General features: G+C 33.5%; 1 protein-coding gene across 8 annotated transcripts in view; it reads left to right on the top strand.

Annotated features, from left to right (window-relative positions):
* The window catches only part of ABCB7 (ATP binding cassette subfamily B member 7), a 786,091-nt gene that overhangs the window by 694,055 nt on the left and 67,124 nt on the right, over positions 1 to 24,912 (top strand). The window lies entirely within an intron of this gene.

The raw sequence follows: 24,912 nt of genomic DNA, 5'->3' as shown, positions 1-24,912 counted from the left end.
TATGTAAAAGAATGCTCAAAGTTAAGACATAAAACATAATTATCGCCTGAGTACTAAAATAATAGTCAAAGTAGAACAAAAACAGCGTTTCTAGTGGGTATGAATGTCATAATTTTCTTGAGAACCGTTATACATCGCTAAAAGTACCTTAGCAGAAGTTCTTGTGTTAGCTCACGGGTAAGCTGTCGGGTTTCAAATCATAAGGTTGTGAGTTCAAATCCCATCTGGGTCAATGCTCTTTTAAAAATTATATTTTCCGCAATGCATGAAAAATTATATAAAATAATGACATTAAATACATCAGTTGTATACATATAACATAATCATTGCAGAATGTAGTAATTATTATGTTTAAAATATAACATCTGAAATAGGTAGGTGTTCACAGTAGGTCTGTATTATATATATATGAGAATGTTAAATACAAGTTAAGAAACTAGCAATAAATAAATCATGTAGTGTATTTATTTGCAGCTATTTGTCATATAGAGGGTAATTCTCGACATTCATAATACAGCATGTCATTTATGTTCTTGAAAACTTATTCGATGCATAAACCGAGGGTTTAAACAGAGAATCCAAAGTCGCAACGCTCGCAAGAAATTCATGAACCCCAAAGGTCACGTGAGCAGACTGGAATTGTCCTTATGAAGCACGCCACAGCAGAAAGTCTTTACATAGATTTTCAATTCAATTCCTAATATATGCTTTTGCAATGAGGAAGTGGTGATGCCTTTAGTCGCTCTCTCTCGCTCGCTCGTTCACTCTCTATTTATACAGAATATAAAAGTGGATGTATGTGTGTGTTTCAACATAATTCTGATATATCTAGCGCAATTATAACTATATTTCTTACAGTCTGGAAAAGAGTACTGTCGGGATACATATCAAAAATGCTAGAAACGGGTCGATAGTAGTATCGAATCCATAGCTTCGTGGTCGCTTAGGTGAATAGTTCTACTTTCAATTCAAGTCCAATTAAGCTCCCATTAGAGTAGTATAGGCGTCTGTACGGACCACTTTTTTTGGACCACTTTTTCAATGATCAAGTTCAAATTTTACGCGTCTGTACGGACCACTGTCTTTGGAGAACATAAACCACACAGAACATAAGAAGACAGAACATATTGACCTTTATGATATATAACCATAAAGGACTTAAATCTAACTAAAACTAAACCTAAATCTAAAACTTAAACCTAATAACCATAAGGTAAAGTATTGATGATATTATCTTTTTCCTTTAAAACAACTCTTTTGTCGTAATCCATTTGAAACTCTTTAGTCACAGGTTTGTTAACTAAATTTTTTGTTCTCTTGTCTCTTGTTATTTGATTATAATTAAGAGTTATGTTCGTTAGTTCTTTGTTAACAACCTTCTTTATGTTTTCACCATTAAGATTCAAAGAGTTCTCATAATTAAGAGTAAATCCTTTAATTTTCATCACAGTTTTGTTTTTATCTGTTTTGTAGTAATAACTCTTTGGACCAGTTGAATACCACTCAATAATATAAACATCTTTTCCTAACTCATCTGTCCACTCACCAAGGTTACTACCAGTCTTTACTTCTATACCATTAACAATATAAACAATAGAATCAGTATCGTAATACGCTACATCTTCACCTAACTTATCCAACATGTCATAAAGTCTTAACCTCGCATGTGTTGTTGTAAAAGTTGCAATGTGAATATTAGTGGAATAAGAATTGTTAACATATACGTCTTTGTATTTATATGAAACTTGAACCATCTCGTCGCTGATAAACAAACATTCAGATATTTCTAATTTGTCATCTAAAAGTAACTCGTACCATCTTCTAACATCTGTAATGTATTCAGTTTGAGTTAAGTTTTGTCTTTGGCCAAACTTTCCCCATAACGAATTTAAACAAATTTTTGCAACTGCTCTCTTACCAGGATTTACCATTATTTGATCAGGATTTAAATCAATATTCAGTGTGTCTTTAATAGTTTTAATATAATCATCTTTTGTTTGAAAGTCACCTTCCCATGGTGATGTTTCTAATTTGATTTTCATGAAGTCTTTAATGTAACCTCTAAAGAGTTTGTTACTTGTTTTGGGAAAATGTTGAATCTCGTAAATTTCAATTAACTCATAACCTTTTTCTAAAGCTTTATCTAACTCTATAGTTGTCCAAGTACCTGTTATCATTCTTTGTTCGTCACTGTGTGTACACGTCTTAGTTTGATTTATCATACATTGATTACATAAGGGAAACACCAACTTATTAATATTGTTATCTTTAACTGGTAATACAGGATGATACAATTGTTTTGGCGGAAGAACTTTACAAAGTATATAACCAAAGTACTTTTTACACTTGTATTTTTCAGGAAAGATAGACTTTAATGTTGTTGAATGGCCAATAGGAAATTGATCATAAAACAAAACAGTTGGATACAAGCTGCACACATCGATATATTTCATCTTCTTATTAGTAACTTTTAATTTTGAAGCATTGGTTCTACCACCAAAGAATGCATCTCTGAACTTTAGTTTCTCAATAAGACTAGTTTTTTGAATTAACTGTTTGGCTCTTTTATCTTTTAACCAATCACACTCCCACATCTCTAAGATTATAACCAGCTTCTTTTATTTGTTGAGATCTTCTTGTTTTCTCATATAGATCTTCCATTGTTTCGTGATTGACATTGTTGATAGTATACTTCTCAAAACATTTGTTGCAACCATACCAGAAACAACCGTGATATTGATACACTGTCTTTGTTTTATAATCGTAACCATCAACTTTAGATCCACATATCGTTACTTCTCCATTGTTTAACGCGTGTTTAATATTATTGTTCTTAAAAGAATTTAACCATGCAATAGACTGTTTAGAGTATTTTTCTTTCTTTTCTTCTTTAATAATACCAATTGTGTTTTCTTGTATGTATTTTGATCTATAAATGCCCATACACACACTTGCAATTGTTAAGTATTGAAATGGATCAATGTTTGCTATTTCTAAAAACTGATTTCTTAGTTCTAAACAACCTCTTCTTAAAATATCTACATCCGAATCACAATACTCTCTTAACTCTTTTTTAAAGTCAAACACATAATTTTCTTCTCTTCTTTCTTGATGCCACTTAAGAAACGCTTCTCTTTGATCTTTTTTCATGGTACTAATCCCATAGTATTTTGCGTTAGGTATTGGCCCAACATAGTTTTGATTTTCAGGCTTATTAAACAAATGTGGAAAATAACCTTTCTTTAATTCTTTTAGACCAAATGTCTTAGGAAAACTCGATAATGGTTGTGCTACAAAGTTAATACTATCAATAATTTTTATGTTTGCTTTTGGAATTTCAAGTAACATTAGCTTAGAGCCGTTGTATATAGTGTAAGGTTTCAAAGCATTCTTAATGCAGTACTGAAGAACAAAGTACGAATCATAAGCTTTGGCATTATGCGCAATACAAGTGTAACCACTATGTTCTTTTGAAACTAACCACTTACAAAAATCGTCATTTGTTTCAAAGTAATATTTGCTACCTTTAAAGTCATGAGCAACTACATAATTAGCTTTATGAATTCCTGTGTCTTGTTGTGCTTCGTAATCAAACCATATATACTTTTCTGTGTAATTACAACTGTTCATTTGTTTAATACTCGACTTTAAAAAGTTCTTAATTATATACTTAAAGTCATCTACTGTTAACTTGTTGTTCCATGCATCATATATCTTTTGAAGTTTCCTCCACTTAGACATGGTTTCGTACATGTTTTTTTCTTTAACAATTTTCTTACCACGATCTTCGATACCATAAGTCTTGTATAGCATAATAAACAAATCTGTAACAGTTAATTCTTTTTTAGCATTACACACACATTCATCATCACAATAACCTTTCTGGCGTTTGTATTGCACGTAACATTTGTGAACGTTTTCTTTAGCTACACAATTACAGTTGATACAGTAGTAATATCCACACTTGTGTTTCTTATATCTTAATAAAATTTTATTACAGCCTTTACACTTATAAACTTCTTTACAAACAACTGAATGGTTATCTTTACATGTTTGGTTATAACAAAATCGATTACAAGCTTCACAATAAATGTTATCAATCTCTTCTTCTTGATGTTTAGGTTGCTTACACATATTACAAATTGGTATAATTCGTATACATGATTTGTGTTTTTCTTTATGATCGTATGCTGTATCACACTTTTCACAATAATAAACACTTCCAATAAAAGCTTGCATGCTGTTAATTGCGTCAAAATGATTTCCACTTTTATATAAATAAATCTTCACCTCTTTGTCTTGGTCTGAGTAAATAATAGCGTTCATGTTTTCAGCACATACAACTTTAATTTGAATGTTTAATACTTCTTCACATTGTTTAATATCGTCTAATGTAAAACCGTCTTCACAGTAGCTCGGTAAACGATTACAAAGTCTCTCAGTTAATTTTGTCTGTATTTTTCTTCCACGTCTTATATCTTTAATGTTTTGTGGTGTTAGCTCTTGATCAAGTATTACATTTGTTTTATACGTTAAGGCTGAAATGATTGCACGTGGACAACACAAATTGTCATTGTTATTAATTTTGGTAATACATCTTTTAGCTTTTTTGTCTTCTGCAAGGTTTAATAATCGTCTGTTTGTTTTACTTCCTCTAGGCATGTTAATGATTTGAATATTAAATGTTGTTTCTTCAATATTGATTGTTTCGTCAGATGTTACAATTCTTTGCACGTGTGTTAATACATTTCTAGCATTTAGTTCAGTTGTTATTGGTGTTGATATTGCTTTAGTCCAAAATCCATCGTTGTGCACAACAACTCTTATTCTGTCATTCTTTTTAAAATTGGAAGCTTGTTTAGCTTGGTCAATCATATCGTCTACTGCTGTGTGTAATCTTTGTATTGTTTCAGTAAGTGTTTCACCTGTTATATTTGTCAGTTTTATTTTGTAATCTGTTGTATAGGATTTAAATTTTTCATTGTATGTCGGCTCATTAACATTTAAGATCTCGTAATATTTTTTATTTGTAAATAAATCATCATCAAATGGAAATAACTTTTTCAAATGCTTTTGCTTTAACTTTGGTGTATTTTGTGCTATTTCGCTTTCAGAGAACACTTCTTGTTGAAATGGGAATATATCTCTAATCTGCCTTCTGCTTTGTTCATCGTCATGTTGTTTAAGAAGGTCTATCAGTTCTGCTTTTCTTAATCGGGAATATCTTCTGATTCCCTTCTCTTTACATTGTCGTCTTAACTCTATTACAGTAAACTTATTATAATTACTCATCTTATTTGTTATATAGAAAATCTTCGTTAGTACTCTTCACCGGGTTATTTCAGTTCATTTTCATTTTTCTAACACATCGTTTAAACATCTGCACGCGTCCGCCATTGCCTACATATGTTTCCTCGTTGTGTTAGTCTAGAACTTTCATGGGAAGACCCATCAAAGTCACATACCTTTACCTTTACAAATCTCTTATACTCAAAAACAAATCAACAACAAACTCATCGTCGTATTCTTTTTCAATATCCACGTGACAACCATACGAAACAACACAGCTGTATTTTTCTTTGACTTTGTTTAGGAGGTTGACTGAGTTTGGATCTTTGGTTTCTGATAACACTGACATTCTTGGGTACTTTTCTTTAAGACACTGAAGTCTTGCTTTGATGTTTCGCTGCTGAACCCTTCCAACCCAATATTTGTATGACTCGTAACGCCTAACCTGATCGTGTTTGTCTATGTCGTACTTGTCTACTATGTCTTGAAGCTGACCAGTTGTGAGGTTCTTTTTAATAATAACTAGTTTGTGTATTTTCCCTGGATCTTCTGTATGTTCTACAGCTATCTCTCTAAGTCTTGTGTTTTCTATTCTTAAATCGTTCATTTGTTGTTCTATCTCTTGTAGCTTTGATTCTAGTTGTTCTTTGTCGTTAAGGTATTGTTTAGCATCCTGTGTGAAGTAGTCTTCGATAATATCATAGCATTTGTCATAAAACTCCTTAGACAACCATTGAGCTATAGCAAGAAATATTTTTTTATAAACGTATGTTCCTGAGATGATTGTGATTGTTCCTTTATTTCCTGCTATTATTTGATAAGTAGAGCGCCCGATGGGATTCCAGCTACCGGTTTTTTCATTATAGTATTCTATCAATTCCTTGGATTGTTTATTTTGAAACCAATTTTTAAACTCTTTACCACCACTCTGACACAGTTTAGTAGCGTTGAAGTATCCAGTGTTCTTATCTATAATCAACTTGAAATCACCGAAGATACCATACAAATAGTTATCTTTGATCTGTTCGTAGCAAATATCGTTTAAACTAAGAGGACTATCCATAGTGACCATATTTATTATATAGAAAATCTTTATTTTTAACTTCATTTTCGTAGGGTCCACCAATACTGGACCCCTTTCAAACATGCATACGTCGCTTCTTTGAAGTGGTCTATATCTAGACCGCTTATCTCGTTAATGAAGATTGTATGTTGTTGTGGATTAACGTGGGTCCCCGTTTCGAGGACTCATATTTGTTTGTATGTAACTTTGTTTTGGAGCGACCGCTAGAATTCCGGCAGTCGGTTTTCTCATCGTAATACCTTATTAGCTCTTTTGATTGTTTATTTTCTAACCAGCGATCAAACCTCTTACCACCATCTTGACACAGTTTAGTTATCATTTAAACCTTTTGGTTCTATATAATACGTTAAATTTAGTCTCCTACAATTATAGGAAGCTAATTTCTCATTGTAGTATTCCAATAATTCTTTAGATATCTAGACCGCTTATCTTTTCTGAAATGAGCTTGTCTTCTGATGTTTTGTTTTGTGTCATGATGGTGTATTTTGCAACCGGAAAATCTTCCGTTCGGAGGTTTGTACCTTTAGATGTGAGAAAAATACTTAACAGATAGGGAGCTCCGATCGGTGCTACCAAAAATAACTAATTATCTTTTATGGCTATTATACCATAAAAGTTGTATGTTTGAAAGGGGTCCAGTGTTGGCGGACCCCCCAGTTGTAACTTTAGTTTCTCGTACTTAAATGTCCCTTAACTGAATAAACCTGTCAATAAGATCTATATCACTTAAATCTGTGTTCATATACGAACCGTACCAAGTTATTCTATCATCATATCTTTCTTTAGCTCTGTTGTATAAGTTGATAGAGTTTGGATCGTCGACGTTAAGCAGAATACTCATACTTGGATACTTAAGTTTGAGTTGTTTAATCCTACTTTCGTAATTGCATGTTTGTATTCTTCCAACCCAATACTTATATCGTTCTATTCTTTCTTTTTGATCTCGTTCTTCTTCGTCATAGTAAAAAAGTATATTTTCAAGTTGTTCTTTAGTAAGGTTTTTCTTGATAATGAATAGCCTATGTATCTTTCCTGGATCTTCTGTATATGGTGCTGCAACTGTTTTAAGATAATCAACTTTGCTTTCTAGTTCTTGATTGTGTAATCGTAATTGCTCCATTTGTTGTTCTATCTCTTCCACTCTTGATTGCAACTCTTCTTGGTCTTCTCTATATTGCCTAAAGTCTTTTGTGTAATAGTCGATAATGATTTGATTGCATTTAAGGTAAAACTCTGGAGATAACCATCGTGATATATCTAGAATCAATTCTTTACAAACATACGTTCCTCTTATTTCATTCCATATTTCTCCTTTGCCGCCTGCTACTTTTTTGATAATTTCTAGACCCGGATTACCGGATTTGGAAATGTATGCTATGAGCTCTTTTGATCCTTTATTTTCTAACCAGTGATCAAACCTTTTTCCACCATCTTGACACAGTTTAGTAGCGTTGAAGTATCCAGTGTTCTTATCTATAATCAACTTGAAATCACCAAAGATACCATACCAATAGTTGTCCTTGATCTGTTCATAGCAAATGTCATTAAGACTAAGAGAACTATCCATAGTACCCATATTTATTATATAGAAAATCTTTATTTTTAACTTCATTTTCGTTACCAGCTAGTTTTACTGTGTAAGACGAGTTTCTGAAGTTTCCCCTTTAACAATCTTAAAGTCATCCCTACGAATTCGTTGCAATGACGCTTTTTCTTAACCAGTTATCAAGCCTTTCTCCACCTTTGATTGTGTACATAGAGCGGTTGGTAGAATCGTCCCCATCGCCTTTTTTGATAATTTCCACACGAGCGCTGGAAATATATGCTATGAGGGTAGCGTTTCGATACCCTTATCTCGTTCAAACTATCCTTTTATGGCATAATAACCATAAAAGACAAACATTTATATTTACACTACATTACTCTTATCTATCCAACTATTATGTGAATCATCAAACCCTAACCATTTGACATATACTTTGTCACCTTTCTTTCTCAACACCTTTTCTACCAAGTATTCATCTTTGTGTTTCGTCTTTAATAGTTCTGGTTCGTAAAATCTACCTTGCACATCCTCTTCTTCTAAATCTTTAATTCTATATGTAGGCGGATTAGATGGAATAACTTCGCTGATAACAAATACTTCTGTTGACCAATTAGGTGTATATCCTTTCTCAAATAACCCTTTCGACTTACTTATACGAACATGATCACCTAACTTGTATTTGGGCTTAACACGCTTATATTCTTTTTGATACACTTTCTCCAATATTGTTTGCTCATTCTTCTTATTAACTTCTACAGGCTTTAAACCAATTGTTCTATGAATTTGATGATTATACTCTTTAACTAGTGTTGGTAATATCTCTATCCATTTGTAATTCCCCTGTGTCGTGAACCTTTTCCACATGTTCTGCTTAAGCGTTCGATTAAATCTTTCAACCACAGAAGCTTTCTTGCCACTATAGGTTGAGTAGTGATTAATCTTATTTTCCTCCATCAACTTCTTAAACTCTTTATTGTAAAACTCTTTACCTTGATCTGTTTGTAAGTTACTAGGTTTTCTCGTTCTTAATATGGATTCGAATGCTTCTGTAACATTCTTCCCACTCTTATCTTTAACAGGAACAGCAAACGCATATTTCGAGAACACATCTATAATCGTTAGCAAATACTTATAACCTTTATTGATTTTGGAAACACCTTTTAACACCCCACTATCCATTTCTACAAGATCAGCCTGCCAAAGATCATCGATACCTTTTATAACCACACTTAATCTGTCAAAGTTTTTTCTAGATGGTTTGTGAATTTCTTCTACAATGTCTTCTCTAACACCTTTACCTTCTTCTAGTCAATCAGGCTTTTTAACGAATTGAGTTTTAGTAACACCACATACAGAACAAATACCTTTCTTTAGATATCTTCCATTCTTTGTTCAATTCTAATAGTATCTTTCTTCGTATCTGTCACTTTCTTACACTTAACACAATACATCCTGTTTATTATATAGAAAATCAATAACTACCGTTGTTTAATATTATGCTTTCAACATTTTCACCATCATCATCACTATCTTCGTCTTCTCTTTCTACATGCATAAGAAGCAATAGTAATTTACCATGTTTCAGGCCAGAATCTTTAGATGGTCTAACTGCTAGATTATCATTTGTATTAAAGTGCAATGGAAAAGTTTCAACTAGAGAATCATTTAAATATAGATCTATATAATACGTATTGTAAGATGACTCTATATGCATTAACCTACCTTTATAAAGAAATTTGTATGTGATAGAGAGATTATGTATTAAAAAGAACGGAGTTTCAACATTTTCTGATATCAATCGACCGTAAAGCTCTATAACATGACTCCGTTTGATGAAGTTAAGCTCTTCTTTCAACATAGCAATATCTTTTCTCACAACTGTATTATCTAACTCTGATGTCATTTTAACATTACCAAAGATATCCATATTTATTATATAGCAAACGTCTTTAGGAAAGCTCTCTCTCTATGTATATTACAACAAACAATAATTGTCCTTCTTCCATAGCAGAATTTTTATTTGGTTTAATCGTAATTATGTCGTTCTTCTTAAAGTCAAAAGGTATCTCTTTAACCAAAGTATCACCCAAATATATATCTAGAAAGTATTTATCCAAACTTAAGTCCATGTGCATTATTTTCCCATTATAAAGAAATTTGTAACCGTTACAGAGATTAAATATCCTAAAGATTGGCTCCTTAACATTTTTAGCTCTTAATCGACATAGTAGAGGCATGGTTTCTTTCTGCATAACCAATCTAGTGGTATCCATTCTAATCTTTTGAAAATCTTCTTTCTTGATGTATGTGTCTTGTAACGTTTCTAATGCATCTTCAAATCGTTTTCTATTGTTCTCTAATTGGGCTTCTATTGACCTAAGTTGACTTACGCTAACAACATCATTTAAATTCTCCAACAATTTTAATTTTTCTTCACTAATATCAACATCACCTTTTGTATCTTTAACATTGCCAAATATATCCATACTCATTTATTATACAGAAAATGCCCATCCTAGTTTTTCAAAACATTTCTTTAACATCTCTATTTGTCTAGGTGAGCGTTTAAAATCAATATCAACATGAACATCATGCTTTTTCAACAGATGGTGCAATACACATTTCAGGTTAATAAACAATGCTCTTTCCGGATACAGCTCCCTAAAGACCTCATGTAAGTTTTCGAAGTCGTTTATGAGTGTTTCCTCCATATGTTGTAATTTTAATGGTTTTTGATCGGTAAGGTGATAGTGTATTAAATAGACATCATCATAATATTTTGTGTATTTGTTTTTCTTTAGTACTTCTAGAACATCTTTTGTTGATATTAAATCTCTTGGTATATCTCTAAGTTCATCATTTAACACCTTGAACACCTCTTCGGGAATAATTCTATCCTGTAAAGCTTGCAAACGAGATAACTGTAACTTAAATCTTTTTGTAGTATCGTACCATGGTTTTCGTACGCAAGCAGCTTTCGTTTCTTCACAAGTACTGTAAACCCAACCACTCTCTACAAAACAATCGTCACAAATGTAACTACTCATACCTTTTGTTAATGACTTACTACCACAATAACTGCATTGTAATGGTCTAGAGCTATAATTCGACAACAAGTCCTTTAAGGTAATTATTGGACGTAACTTTTTCAACTCTTCTTCCGTGTACAAAAATTTTGGTATTAACCTTTTCCATAGATCAATAACATTGTATACGTTGTTTTTATCTTTTAAGTCTATCTCGCTAACGTCCTGAAAATACTGATAAAAATTATATCTATCTAGTGCATCTAGTTCATCCTCATGCTTCTCAAAATAATCTAAAAATCTATTGTGTATAGCTTCCATATTTATCTTAAACAAAACTTTTATGGATACAAACCATAAAAGCACTTAATCATTTTTAATCATATACATAACGTCGCTAAAAGAATACCCTTGGTTTAAAAGATTTAAAACCTTAACACAAAGATGACCGCATATAACTGAGTTAAAGTCTTGTATTCGTTCGTCATTGTAAAGTAAGTTTTCGGTACCAAGATGTTGTACCAGTTGTTTAGGAGGGACACCACCATAAGAATCGAACACGTACTTTATGTTGTTATCTTTCCAATAGCATATCCAATGAGTACCAATGTTTTCTGATTTATCAAGGTTAACTACGCCACACTCATGTACATAGGGTTTTTGTGGAAGTTCATCACTCATAAATACACCTCTAAATTGTTTTATCTTTAATTCTTTAGCCAACCTCTCTATATCGAAGTTGGTCAATGGTTTTAGTTTTTTGACTTCTTTGGTTTACCCGCCCCCTGCTTTTCTTCCATAGCCATATTGTGTCTTTTCTGTTCTTCAAGTTCTTGTTTGTTCTTCTTAGCATCCAGTACAGTTTTAGTAATCGCTGCTGCATCACCTGCTAATGAGCCAACTGCCCCTAAAGCTGCTAGAATGGCTGGAATTGTAAAGATAAAACCGCCAATATGCTCTTTCTTAATCTTTTTCATTTGTGCAGTAGTTGAAGTTAAATCCATTCCTTTACCTTCTTTAATTTTCTTGGCTTTGTCGTTAAGTTGTTTCTTTGTTAATACATGATCAATATTTAAATCCTTTAGTTCGTTATAAGGAACACTAAACATACAACCTTTAATAGAACACATCTTCCTATTTATCTAAGAGAAAATCTTGGTTTGTAGAAGTACAGTTGTTGTTGCTCCACCAAAATCAATTAAGGAATCATTCTCATCTGTTATCCTTATCTCAAAATTATCAACCTTGTCTTTGGATATAGGGAAAAATAATGGATAAGTAGGCTCGTAAATAATACTATGTTTGAACTCAGCATCTGTTTTGAATGATGCTATAATTCCTGTTTCTCTATGTGTGTATTCTGTATCTTTAACAAACATGCCATCTGCTATATTACAGTGAACATTTACAGTATCAAACGGATGAAACTTTGGCAACTTACTTCCAATATGTGTTTTGTTCTTTTCTAAAACTTCAAAAACATTAAACCCGAGGACAGTGCCTATACTCCCAATTGTATTATCATTACTATCAGTTTCAATTTTAACTCTATTTCTTAAATGATCTGATAATGTTATGTTGATGGATTGAGATTTTAAATATTCATTAAGACTGTTTAAGCTGTATTGCCCTTCTGGTATAAAAACTTGTCTATCACCATATGAGAAACTGTTTTTTTGTGTTATGTTTGGTGTCAGATATGTACTGTAAAACCCAACTAGTCCTATACTTAAATAGTTGCTCCTGTTGTCTAATTCGTAATGGAGTTTCTTCTTTAAAACAGAAGTATCACTCGTTAGCTTAAATACCTTAGCCATTTATTATATAATAAATGAACGAGTTTGATTTACCTAGAGATATTCCAAGAGAAAAAGTAATCAAGTTAATAGAAGATGTCATTCGAAAGTTAGAATACAGTTTAAAGAAGAAAAAGAGAAAACTACGAATTGTTAAATATGCATACTACACTTTGATCACGTTGTCGGTTATTCTTTCTGCAACAACTGGGTTTATTAATATTTTTATACCTGTAACAATTTACTCAATATTAACAACGTCTCTTGCAACTGGAAGTGCTATAATAACAGGTTTGTCTTCGAAGTTAAACATAAGCAAAAGAAAAGACGAATATAAAACCATTGTCACTTGTATTAACTCATTTAAAGAACAGTTAGAGATGATAATAACATTGAATGGTGAAATGGATGGTGAATATATAAAAGATACGTTGCTTAAGATTAGAGAACAACTTAAAGATATAAGATCATAAGATTTGCCCCGCTGTATTCGGAGGTCCAAAATGTCCTTAAAGAGTGAGCAAAACGCTCACCCTACAGTTCATCCTCAAACTGTTTGAAAGGGGGCCAGTGCTAGTGGCTCCCTGATTTTCTCTATAATAAATGAGTAAGGAAACTATTAATTGGGATGTAAAAGAGATGATAAAAGAAACAACAGCTAAGAAAAGAAATGGAGAGCTTATACCTGATGATGTTCGTTGTCTTATCGTAGGTTCGTCGGGGTCTGGTAAAACGTTTTTGCTCTTTAACTTCTTATTACAGCCAGGTTGGTTAAACAATAATTACTTCTACATATATTCTAAAAGCATGAATCAGCCAAAGTATGAGCAGTTAAAAGATCGATTTGAGAAAGCAGAACTAAAGTTTAAGAAGCAAATATCAACGTTCTTAAGCGGTAATGATTCTATTGTACCTATTGATGAATGTGAAAAATACTCTGTTATTGTGTTTGATGATTACATTTTGGAGAATCAAGATACTGTTAGAAATTACTTTACAAGAGGTAGGCATAGACATTTAGACTGTTTCTATCTTGCACAAACATATTCAAAAGTACCTAAACAGCTTATAAGAGATAACGTCAACTTCCTATGTATATTCAGACAAGATGATACTAATCTTAAACATGTGTATAATGAGTTTGTTGGGGGAGATATGTCTTATGATAAATTTAAAGAGTTGTGTTCAAAATGTTGGCATGAAGATTATGGTTTCATAGTAATTGATATGACAAGGAAGGTAAACAATGGTAAGTATAGGAACAAGATAAAACACTTCTTGAACGTTTGATGTTTATTGACGTTTGACGTTTTAACGTTTGACGTTCTTTGACGTTCTTTGACGTTTATTGACGTTCGTTCGTTTTCTATACAATAAATGGATGAGAAAGAAATTGATAAGAATATTAAGTTGAAGGAGTTCTTGATAAAGGGCTTCAAATCTTGGAAGAAAGAAAGAGCAGGTATATACGATAAATTTAAGACACAAGAACAGCCTGTAATTGATGCTATTCAAAACTTGGGAAGTGAGATCAAAGAAGTAGCAGAACAAAATAAAAATCTAATAACTGAACTTGTTCCAGTTGCACATAAGACGGTCTCAATAGATCCCAGTCTACTAGAAACACCTAAAAAGATAACTTATGATAGTTCTCCAAGTAGTAGTGATACGCCTATAACGGGAGAAATAAAACAAATGAGAAAACAAATTAAAGACAAAGTGGAAGGAGTAGAACCTTTAACAACAGCACAGTCATTTGGGAAGATTGCGACGAAATATTATAGTAAAAGAAATGATGCTGTGTTTGGAATAAGAACTGTAGAAGAAGATGGAAAAATAATAAACAAGATAGGAAATTTGGAAGTTAAAGTGAATGGTGATGATTTGATAATTAATGGTAAAACTTATAAAGGAACAGAAGGTCTATGGGAATTGTTAACGACGAATACTAGTAAAACCATTGAAGATTATGATGATGATGATTTTGAACAGTACAAGGAAATAATAATAGACTCAGATGCTGCCTTCCAAAAATATAATCGAGATAAAAAGGTAGCATCTAGTAGAGGTTCAAAGTACATTAATATTATCAAGCCTATTTGGGATAATTATATTAAACCAACTTTACCCCCAACTCCTAAAAAGAACACGACACCTAAAAGGACTGGTGAAGGAATTTAACAATATACAGAGATACCTAAAGAATATATATGGATGGATGATGTGAGAAAGTTAATTGATCGGTTAATAGTTATAGATGGAGAAGAAAGGGCTGGTAATCATAACTTTTACAATGAGAAAGTAGGTATAGTGAGTATGATTAATAATAAGCTTTCACAGTATTCCTAATGATCCAAAAGGTATAGGGTATTTGATTAAGATCTTAAATACGTTACCACCACGATTCTGGAATGATGAGAAGCTTGGAAAAGGATTAGTAAATGATTTGATTAATAAACTCCCATTTGAATTACATATTCCAGGTTTTAGATTTTGCGGGCCTGGGACTAAGCTTCAAGAAAGGTTAGAGAGAGGTGATGAAGGTATTAACCCATTAGATGAGGCTTGTAAAGAACACGATATATACTACAGAGACAATAAAGATACAGAGTCGAGACATATTGCAGATAAGGAACTGGAAACTAAAGCATGGAAAAGAGCATTTAGTAGTGATGCGCCAATTGGTGAACGATTAGCTGCTTTTGGGGTTGGTACTGCTATGAATGCTAAGGTTAAGTTGGGATGGGGATTATAAGTTTTTGATTGTTATTATGTATGAGTCTTTTATGGGTATATCCCATCAAAGCGTTGTTTCAAGATTTTCTTTATAATAAATGGATAGTGTTGAGAGCTACGAGTTACAGAGTTTTAAAGCTAACACAAGAACATTTAATAATTTGAATGAAGCTAACAAATATATTGAGTTTGATTTCGGCGTGGGTGATGGGTTCGTACATCCACACAAAGCAGATTGTCATATGACTTTTGAAGTTGTTGGTGCATCAGCTGGAGGAACATTTGGTGCAAACGATACTATAAAACTTGTAGATAACTTCTTCCCATTTATTCTTCTTTTCTCAAATTGAGGTTAGAAAGCATGGTGTTGTTATAGATAAGATTGAACTACCAGGAATAACATCTACAGCTGTCGGAACATTAAAGATTTCCAAGCCAGAAGTTGAATATCTAAAACAAGCAGGATTTGAAACAGATGATAAACTTGGTCTAAGAAAGGACTTTAGTGTTTTGTATCCATTAACATTAATTCTAGGCTTCTTAAGTGATTATAAAGAGGTTATGTGGAAAGGTGGATTGAGAATAACATTTACAAAAGCTAACAACAATAACGATGTTTTGTACAAATGGACTGGATCGGGAGCAGCTCCTCATGATGGAAAAATAACAATAAAAAGTATGGAGATAAGAATGCCTATTGTTGAATACGAATCTAATTATGAAAACAAGTTAAAGTTGAATATTCTTAAAGAACCCAAAATCATGTTTTCATTCCATACTTATCAATGTGTTCAAAAAGCTGTTGCAGGTTCTTTCTTGGAGTTTGATGTTACTACTCAATTTAATTCTAGACAATTTGATATGCCTGATTTCGTAGTTGTAATGTTCCAAACTGATAGAAGTGGTAAACAAACGGCAGATGCAAGTAAGTTCGATCATTGTAAGGTGAAGAATATCTATCTTAAGAATGGGAGGAATGAGGTATTTCCAAAAGAATCAAGAAACTTAGATATTGCTAACAAGGATTATTTCAAGATGTATGAAGATTATACTGCATTTAAAAGAATAACATGTGGCAACACCGAAATGTACTATGACCCTAAAGACTTTATAGACAACAGACCAATGTATGTGATTAATTGTAGTAAGAGAAAGAATGTATCAGTAAATGAAAGAACAAACAAAAATTGTTGTAGACTTTTCAGAAGGTGTAGCTGGTGATACTATATGTTATGCGATTTTAATTGGGCGAAAGAACTTTACATATGATCCCAAGAATGAAAAAGTAGTAGAAGAGTTTTAGTTAGTTAGCAAAATATCAACGGGCATAAGGGTATCGAAAAGAAAACTGTTTTCATTAACGATTGTTTTATGGAAGTTTTTCCATCAAACGAAATTGATAAAAAATGATTAAATATTTTTTGGTGAAGATAAAAATTGAAGATCGATTTTCTATATAATAAATACGATGGCAAAACACGTTGATTTTTTAAACAAGCTTGGAAGTCTTGAGCAAAAACAAGTTATTGGATTAAGAGAATTAGAATTAAATACGGAATATAAAATTGTAAAAATGGAAAAGATTAAAACTAAGTTTGGGAAGAGCATATTAGCCGAATGTGAGAAGTTCAAGGTTTTTCTCCCACCTAGATTTACAAAACACTTAACAGATAAAATGATTGATGAGATCGTTAAAGATGGAATAAAAATCAAATACACTGGTCTAAAAGGTAACTATCCAACTGTTGAGTTCTGTATGTAAGTCCAAAAAATGAACGAAAATGAACAAAAATATGTTGTCAGAACCAAAAAATGGAGTGTTTAGAAATGGATCCCCAAAAAAAGTTCATTCTTACTAATAACTTTAATGTAATTGTAAAAAATGTGCAAACCGAAGTTCAAGTGGTTTTTGATATTAACGGCTGTCTATTCAGCTTGAATTACGATCAGTGGACAGAGTTTAAGAAGTCATTGTTTCCTATAGAGAACGAGGTTAACAGAAGATTCCATTATCAGTATCCGAACTTGTAATTTTAAGTATGTTCTAAGTGTTTTATGGTGATAAAGCCATAAAACTGAGATCTTGAAACATACACAATGCATAAGGAGAAGCAGTACTTTTGAATGTCATTCGAATTTTAAATATCCATACATAAATAAGAGATTTATTTGAGTTTTTTGTAATTATATCCTTAGAGTTATGCAATTTATAAGACATTCGATAGATAGGAAATTTATTTGTCTATTGATTGCCGTTTGAATTTTGAAAATCGGTTAATATTTGACGAAGTTACAGCAAATTGAAAATTTCAGTAATTTTTTACGGGTTTATTTTTGAGTTTTCGGGAAAACGTTATTCTTTAAAAAAGTCTTAGAATTTTATTTGACTTATGATAGTATTTTTGTTTTATCGATTTGATGAAATTTTGTGGAGATATTGAAAAAGGGAAAAGTATCCTTTGGGTTATGCAACCATTTATGCATTTTAGAAAATTGGTTATGTTATTAGTATTCATTTGCCGTTTGAATTTTGAAAATCGGTTAATAAATAAGGATGGTATAAGCATTTTTCGTTTTTGCCCCTGAAATTTCAGAAGTTATGCACCCCGCAACACTTACCCCTGTAAAGTATGCAACCCGCAATACATATATGGGCTATCCAAAAATGCAATCAGATTGCCAAAATATTCAATAGGAACCAAGATATAGATAATCTTATTGTTATATATTTTGAATTTACCGCTTCTATACTCATGCTCTCTCTAAAGGATTGTATGATGTATTCTCCCCAAAGGAGACTACGTCACGGATTCAATGACGTCATGTATGATGTATTCTCCCCGAAGGAGACTACGTCACATATAGCGCCATCTGCCCAGTGCTAGCTAAAAGTACTGTTGAAGGAAGAGCGGCTATGTGTATATATGTATGTTGGCGTGAGGAGAAAGAAAGAGAATCGGATTGGAATCGTCCTGTCCTGGTACTGGAATCGTTCAAATGAATCAGTGACAGATCACCTGTTCCGAAGTAAATATAGTATTTGTATGTATTCCTTCTCATTGAGTTTTTAAAGCTAATTATTAACGGATTTTCATGATTCAAGTGTCAAATGAAAGCTTATAAACTGGAGATTAAGATGAAGTTTTTAGATGTAAGTTTTTATGATTTTAAATGTCATAAAAGCATATGCGTAGTGTACAATATCTAATCTACTTTGCTCTCACCTTCTGTGTTAAAGTGTAATGGTCAGTGGCAGCTTCATAAATTTATCATTGAAAAAGTGGTCCAAAAAAAGTGGTCCGTACAGACGCGTAAAATTTGAACTTGATCATTGAAAAAGTGGTCCAAAAAAAGTGGTCCGTACAGACGCCTATACTACTCATTAGCACCCAGGGTGGTTACGTAGCGACATAAAAATATCGAAATCAACCGATATTAGAATCGAATCGTAAGCTTTCAGCGCCGCTAACAGTGCCGCATTTCCCATTAGTCCACATTTCACATTAGTCCCATTGCCTAGAGGGCAATATATTTGCAGAATGCAAAGTTTAAAACTTGAATAATATTTTAATTTTTTCCGTATGAAAAAGTTAAAAATCAAGAGCAAATATACTATTTCATGAACAATCCTCTTTTACTGTTCTAATATGTATAATAATATCGTAAGAAATCTAAAAATAATTCAGAACACGTTTCACATTTGTTATTTTTTGTTACGTAGTTCTAGCTGTAGCATGTAGTGAGTGGTATTTAAATGTAATAAATTCACTAACTAAGCATATTCGAATTAAGTTTTATTTTTAAGTTAGGGATGAAGGGACGGAGAAATATGTAGTTATTGGGGGCGCCGAGAGCAAAAGTGCGTAGCGCCGCCGAGCTTTTAAATGCAACACTGGTCGCTAAATTAATTGGTAGAAATTTTAATGTCATTTAAGACCAAATTTAGTCCTAACGGTGGCAGTATCCGTTTGCTCTCCTAGGAGAAATGAAAGGGGCTGACACCAAAATTATATATATATATATATATATATATATATATATATATATATATAAAGACCGACATTAGTGTCGAATCCATAATTTTCGAGGTGGATTAGATAAAGAGTGGCACTTCAGGTGCTTAATGATATAGAAAATTAGTTTTTCTTTCTTTTTTTACGTTGGTCTACTTTTCCTTGATTTGAGACTTTCAAATTTCATCCTATTTTCTACTGAAATGTGTCTGTAAGGCAACAAAGAAATAATTATATATGATAAATTTAAATTCATTTTAATTCGGAAGTTGTGAAACACTTTGCCATTATATATCGTAAAGGTCAGATCCACCAGTATTGTAACAGAGAGGTGCTTGAGCTATTGACGGTAGAAATTCAAACTCCGATAAGTGATAATTTCACAGTCTTGTTTTATTACAAGTGTAGCCTCTTTAGTCAACGGAGAAGAGGACGTGGATCATGGGTCAGAGTTGATGTCGATGGGTGTTGGTGGGTCGGAGTTGATCGCAATGGTTCAGTGTGGTTCATAGTTGGTGGTGGGTCAGAGTGGATCACGATGGATGATGGGTCAGAGTGGGCCAATGGGTCATTTGGGTGGTGGGTGATACTGGATCATGGTGGGTCGTGGATCAAATTTTCATTGACCCACACCATCTCTGGTTAAAATTGTACTAAAGATAAGAGGCACCGAAGATGCATGTCGGCTATTATGCTCAAATTCTGCACATATATAGTACCCCACCAGAAAGCAATAAATCTGAAACGGTTCACGGTATCACCTCCTAGAACTCGAGATGTAGGGGTTTGTCTGATTGGCTAAATTAAGACGTCAATGATTTATCCATCAACAAGCAAGCTTTTTATGATCGTTTCCGTGGGGAAATCAGAAGAACACGTGCCTAGTAATCGTAATATTGATAGTTCGCGTCCACCCCGGGGTATTTGTTTTTTGTTTTTTTGACTCACCTAAATATAAACAAATCACACATATAGGCATTTTAACATATTTTGGGAGATTAATTTTGTGGTTCGTTGTCGTTTCATCGCGTCTCTGCCGCTGGTAGTAAAGTTTTCAAAACGGAACTGGGGCCACCGCGGATTGTCGCTGCGGGGCCACCAATTTTTGGCGAGAGGTCAATAGTTGACCATCTGTAGTCCACCGACGCTTACAGCTTAGGATAATGAACGATGTCTTTGCTTTGTAGACGTCATGATTACCGACGTCGGCAGTCAACTAGTTTTTAGTATTCCTTTACTTACCATCTATCGTTCATGTTTATACACGGTGTTGTAATAATAATAATAATAATAATAATAATAATAATAATAATAATAATAATAATAATAATAATAATAATAATAATTGTAGTAATAGTAGTATAATTGATAATAGAATAATTATATTGTCTATGTATTGTCTAGGTAGGACTACACACAGGATTTGGCTCGTTTTAGTTTGACTCGACTCTAATCCGAGTCGAGTTGGAGGATATTTTTCGCGCCGAGTCCTAGAGTAGACCTCAAAGATGTCTGTTTCGAGTCGAGTCGAGTTTCAAAGAAAAGTCGCTCGTGCCCATCCCTACTAATGAGAGCTTAATCGGAGTTAAGCGAAATCGAAAGTCACACTATTTATCTAAGCGACCCCGAAAACTATGAATTCGACACTAATACCGATCATTTTCTAGCAATCTTTTATATGTATCCCCCTCCCATTCACCATAGGTAACCCGACAGCATTCTTTTTCAGACTATAAGAAATTTGTTTAAAATTACTCTAAGCCAGTGGTTCTCAATCTAATTCCTATCACGATCCCCTTTTATCACATCCTCTTGCCAGCGACCCTTCTATAATTTGTGTTTTATAATAAGCTTGTGTGGGATTTTTAACATACCTATTTCTATAATAGTAGAATCCATTTCTTGTTTATAGTGAACAGTGCCGTGGCATGGAAAATCAGCGCTCGGGGCGAAAGTATACGACGATGTCTCCGTACATATGATTGAGGTCGACAGACTAGCTGCGAAGCGCCACCATGGTTGGCACAAAGCTCAGTAAAATTTTCAAAAGTAAACCCTGCCTTTCCTTGATTTTGAGCACATTTTATTACGTTTTTTCTTCCATTTTATACATGTGCACATGCACTTTCCTATAGGGATGCACGCGAGACGTCTCGTCTCGTCTCGCGTCTCGTCTTGCATTTGCGATACGAGACACGAGACGAGAGTGAAAATTTTATGCGAGACGCGAGACGAGACTGGGTTAAGTCTCGCACGAGAAGTCTCGCGAGACTTCTCGCAGTCTCGCAACATTTATGAATTACATTTAATTGTATATTTAGTAATTTTACATTTATTGAGTTTTCTAAGTTGAGCGTTAATGCCTCCAGGAACAAAAAAGTGATTGGGGCAATAGACATTTTATGACATTTATTATTAATCAAGGTTAATTTTCAGAATTAAAGCCTTCTTTAGTTTCTAAAAAAGAAAAGCTTTGTAAATTGGAAATTTATTACAGCATCGATTTAGGACTTTATTTTGCGACAGAAACACATACACGCGGGCGCGCACGAATACATGAACTTCTGTTTTTGGTCTGAAAAGCGAATAAGACTCCCTATTGCTGCGAAATATGATATTTCTGTTGTTTCTGTCTTTTTCACATTACTACTAGCGATTAATGTTGGGGGATGGCAGGGAAATCCCCTCTCATCAAAGTTTATCCCCGGCCCGGCTCGCAGAAATAACATGATATTTTTACATGGAATAAGTCTTTTCTTTCTATATATTTATCAAAAACATCCCCCTCTAGTTCGGAAGTTTAATTCAAATACTGGTTTGGCAGGATGTCCATATAGGTTTCGTGGGAGATGGTAGGAATGGCCCTATATCTGTCAGTAATTTTATTTTCTAGATCTGGCAGTATAAGTTGAAAGCGAAAGTTGATAAAATGCGATAATCCAACATTGCTACAAGCGCGAACGAACCAAAAGAATTGGGTCGTATTGTGTTGTGAGGCGTTCTTTTGTTGTGTACAAGCGCTTTTGGTGGTATAAAAACATCTTTATACAGGAAAATCACCCTTCAAGGAAACGACCAAAACGTGTAAATGTTGATAGTGGCGACGATATTTTAGAAGAGCCAAATATTGCTGGACACCTCTAAGCTGGAAAACAATGTTGGATCCAGCAACAATTTGTGCTGGTTTTGCTGTAAATTATGCTATTAATTTGACGAAAATTAATGGTCCAGCGATCAAATTCCAGCACAACTTTTCTTTTAATTTGGAGCGGAGGGGACACAAGTTCGAATACCATGTTGAACTCTAGGTTCCGTCTCCTTAGGATGTTATGAACATTCATCCCATGGAAAGCAATGGCAAACCACCATTCACCTTGCCAAGGGACTTTTAGCTCAAATACCTGCCTTCGGACAGAATATCACATCATCATTCATTAACAGCCATAGAATAACACATTGCAAAATTTTGACCTAGAATATATGCGAGACTGCGAGACCATGCGAGAAAGTCTCGCAAGAGACGCGAGATGAGACTCAAAATTTTATGCGAGACGCGAGACGAGACTTCACATTTGCGAGACGAGACCTTACGCGAGACGAGACCAACGTTTGAGGTTGCGAGACGAGACGAAACTTTTCCATTTCTCGTCTCGTCTTGTCTCGCGTGCATCTCTACTTTCCTAACATGAGTAACACACTTCCTCCGAAATTTGTGCCCCCTTTTTCGGCACCCGGCATTGACAGTGGATACAGTAACTGTACTATCTATATTCCCAACGACGAAGGTGCTGGTTCAAGATGGATGTTAAACTCCTTCATTGAAGAGGCCATTAACGTATCTGATCTAAGCCCACAACTTCTTGACCAAATAATAGAATGATCATGCTACAAGTCTTTACAACTGGTTTTCTGTAACGAAGACTTGGACAAGTTCTGCCTGATGAGAAGAGAAGAATATCCTGGTCTGGTATCTGCTGCTTTAAAAGTAATAATTCCATTTGCTACATCGTACTTGTGCGAAAGTTTTTTTTCATGGTAAACATTAAAACAAAGACAAGAAATTGCTTATCAGTTAAGAAGGGCTTCATAATGTTCGTCACGAAGATTGAACCGGGCATTGCTGCACTAGTGAAATTACACCATGCTTAGGTATCTCATTAGGTTTCAATTTTAATTGTATTTCAATGTGCAGGTTTTGTTCCATGTGTATTTTTCTAGTATTTCTATATACAGTTCTCATTAGTATCATATCATACGTCTTTCATTTAAATTCATTTTTAAACAACTGTGCACCCTTTGACAATGTTCAGTAGACTTATTTTTTATTGTTCTTTACAGTATGTATAAAAAATAAAAGTATGCCTGTCAGAACAAAATTCAAAATAATTTCCGGTATTAGATTCTAACTATATTTATCTCTTCCGCTTATCTTCGCGATCCCCTAGGGGCCACGACTCCCAGGTTGAAAAACCCTGCTCTAGGCATACATGAGTTATGTTGGAACATACATACATACACTTTTATATGTATAAATGCAGATAAGAGAGAGTTGAGAGAGAGCGATTAAGGTATTACCGCTCTCAATCTCTTCACTTTACTTTTGCGATTCATGAATTTCTTACGTGACAGTTTGGGGCTAGCTGGTTTTTTGTCTTGAACCACGATACGATTTTCGATATTCTCTACCTAAATGCTGTAATGCGAATATTGAGAAGTTACCTGCGTATGAAAATAGCTGCAAATAAATACATTACATAACTTATTTATTGCTATTACACGATTTTCTTAATTTGTATTTAATATTCACATATAACATACCGACGTTCTGTCAATACCTCAAATGTTATATTTTAAAGATAAGAATTGCTTATGTCGTGAAATGATATGAATATATATATTCAACTGATATATACAGCTGATGAATTGTAATGTAACTATTTTACATAATTTTCATGCATTGAGGAAAGTAGAATATCATAAAAGAATCTCACCTGAACGGGTATCGAACTCACGATTTAAACGCTCGGGGGTGTACCACTGAGCTAACATGACCGCTTTTCGGAAGCTGCTTCTGAAATATAACTGAGCTCATACGTAAATTATTTTTTTTCGTATGGAAATCACAATGACGAAACGAGAGTGTGAATATATAGTTTCGAAATATTGTATCATTAACTATTTCAATCAACTTACTTTTTTTCTACACTTAATACCATTTCAACATGTCTTATTATATATAACAGAAAGAAAAACATATCTGTACATTTTTTCCCGATTGCTAAGGTTGGCTTGGAGGTTCGAACCAGCAGCTTTAGTTTACTGTTTTCAGAAGATACCCGAAGTTGGACTTCGAAAGTGTTCGTCTCAATACAGCTATCATCATATCGCTCAATCTGTTTGGTATATGGTATATGTTTTTATA

This window comes from Thermobia domestica, chromosome 5 (genome assembly GCF_964235325.1).
Source record: "Thermobia domestica chromosome 5, izTheDome1.hap1.1, whole genome shotgun sequence".
Classification (NCBI taxonomy): domain Eukaryota; kingdom Metazoa; phylum Arthropoda; class Insecta; order Zygentoma; family Lepismatidae; genus Thermobia; species Thermobia domestica.
Note: the sequence above shows the minus strand (reverse complement) of the source record. Positions and strands in the feature narration are given on the sequence as shown.